A 2,716-nucleotide genomic window follows, 5' to 3' on the forward strand; every position below is an offset into this window, starting at 1 on the left:
TTCAGTTGTATGGACAGCTCAGGTGAGAACAGGCACCTTATATGACCCATCTTCGTATCTATGACACATAAACTCAGTACTTGTTAAAAGAGAGATTCTCAAAGGTAACTTTTACAATAGCGAAGGCCTAGCACAAGCGCGGGCACATTCATGAATCCAGAGGTGGCGGAAAACGCTCAAGGTTGGGAGAAAACTTGGGGTCAAAGTCCGCCGTATGGCCCTGGAAACACGCTCTTCTCTCTGCGTCTTCATTTCCTCCTAACGGAAGTGGCGCAAGGGCTGAGCCACTTCATCCCAAAGTGTCCTTCGGCCCTGAAAACGAAGTCTCTCGAAGCTTCTGCGAGGGGGCGGCCCGCGGTGAAAAGGCGCACAGACCGCCAGTCAGGCGTGCCACCGCCCCGGCGGAGCCATGACCCTCTCCCATCAGAGAGGACGCCCTGCGCCGCGGCGACCTCGAGTTCTGGTGCCCGGTCTTCCGGGCCAGCAGGTCGGGAAGCAGAGCCGCCAACTGGGCTTTAACAGGCCAGGGAAACAGCGCCACCTCCTGCTCGCGGCCCGCCGTAGCTGCGGGCAGCTACACTGCCTCTTTCTCTCCTTTTTTTTTCTGTTTCTTTTGGGTAAGTACACGTGCCCTTTTACAGTTTTTTTGGTTTTTGTTTTTTAATTAGGTTTGAACTTGAATCTATATTTTGTGAATCTCTTTGCCAGTACCCTTCTCCTACTGTTGGTATACTTGTAGAGGAAGATTATCAAAAATACCTTTAGGAATATTCCTAGACATATTTTGAGAACCTAAAGCAGTATTTTAACCTAACCTAACGTATAGAGCCAAAAACCCTTAACCTATATTGCATGATATTCACACTGGATCAAGTTGATTGTGTTACTGGGGATTTTGCCCCCGACCAAGTGAATTTAGAAATTTGGCTCCTGTCAGCCTGTCCTGTATCTTTACAGGGAATGTACTCCTGGCACTCTGGATAGTGGAACAGAATCAACTGAGTGAAATCATTACTCTGGTGGCAAAATGCAGTCTGGAGATACAGGAGAAGTTTTGGAATCTATCATATCAGAGGTGGCCAGGACCTACCTGCAGCTAAAGATAGGTAGTCGTTCCTAAAAGAGTGATACAGTTGGGAAAATAAACATAAAAATTCAAAGATAAATGATAAACTGGGAAAATATGTTTGCTCATACAGACAAAGGGTGCATTTCTTTAATACACAGAAGACACCTTGAGGGCCAATCAAGTGACATGGCAGTTAAGCTTAATAGATGGCAGGAAATATTAATAGACTCTCCCTCCACCCCCCAAGTTCTCCTTCAGAGAATCAACAGGCAGTAATAGAAAGAATGAGGTGTTTTGTAAATTTTATGAGATACACATGAATCTTACTGTTGTCAGAAAAAAAACAATCTAAGTAGTTCTTTATTTTACATGGAAAGTAAATATTAGCTTCTTTCTCCCCTTTGGACACTGAATCAGGATGTGAGAATGCGTACAATTGCAGGTACAGGCAAAGCTCTAACTTGTCAGTGGCAAACCTCAAGAAACCAGAGTAATGCTAAAAGAATGGCCCTTCAGAAGCAGTAGTGTGTCCAGGTCCCCTTCCCTTACACCCACCCCAGGAACCCAGCACACCTCCCTGCTTCCCTATAATGATCACTCACACTCCACAATGTCACTAATGTAATGCCCTGTTCTGACTTGCAGGTCAGGCTGAACCTGTTCATTAATGTAAACCCTGATCAACAAAGCAAATGTTACTCCATTAGCTGCATATCCTGAAGTTTTAGGCTCCTTCCCCTCCACACATCAGCCTAGTGCAAAGGAAACATCAAAAATATATATATATATTGCTTTCTCGTTCCTGTCAAATAAAATAATAATAAATAAAGTTAAATGAAAACAAATACATAGTAGAAAAAGGAAAAAGAAGTTCAGGGCCAGGCTGGTTGCTACTTCCTCTGGGAACCTAGAGAGCCACCCTCTTGGTTTCCAGGAGTGGCTGATGGTGAAGATTTACCACAAACACCCATTTCTTTTGAAGCCAGCTACCCTTCACCTCCCACCCTCTCAGGCCCCAGGCCAAGGCTAACCCTAGGGCTTCCCATCCCATGGAAGGGAGAGAAACCACTGCCAAGGGAAAGGAACTTCAGTTGTATGGACAGCTCAGGTGAGAACAGGCACCTTATATGACCCATCTTCGTATCTATGACACATAAACTCAGTACTTGTTAAAAGAGAGATTCTCAAAGGTAACTTTTACAATAGCGAAGGCCTAGCACAAGCGCGGGCACATTCATGAATCCAGAGGTGGCGGAAAACGCTCAAGGTTGGGAGAAAACTTGGGGTCAAAGTCCGCCGTATGGCCCTGGAAACACGCTCTTCTCTCTGCGTCTTCATTTCCTCCTAACGGAAGTGGCGCAAGGGCTGAGCCACTTCATCCCAAAGTGTCCTTCGGCCCTGAAAACGAAGTCTCTCGAAGCTTCTGCGAGGGGGCGGCCCGCGGTGAAAAGGCGCACAGACCGCCAGTCAGGCGTGCCACCGCCCCGGCGGAGCCATGACCCTCTCCCATCAGAGAGGACGCCCTGCGCCGCGGCGACCTCGAGTTCTGGTGCCCGGTCTTCCGGGCCAGCAGGTCGGGAAGCAGAGCCGCCAACTGGGCTTTAACAGGCCAGGGAAACAGCGCCACCTCCTGCTCGCGGGCCGCCA

This window comes from Tupaia chinensis, unplaced genomic scaffold (genome assembly GCF_000334495.1).
Source record: "Tupaia chinensis unplaced genomic scaffold, TupChi_1.0 Scaffold000238_1, whole genome shotgun sequence".
NCBI lineage: Eukaryota > Metazoa > Chordata > Mammalia > Scandentia > Tupaiidae > Tupaia > Tupaia belangeri.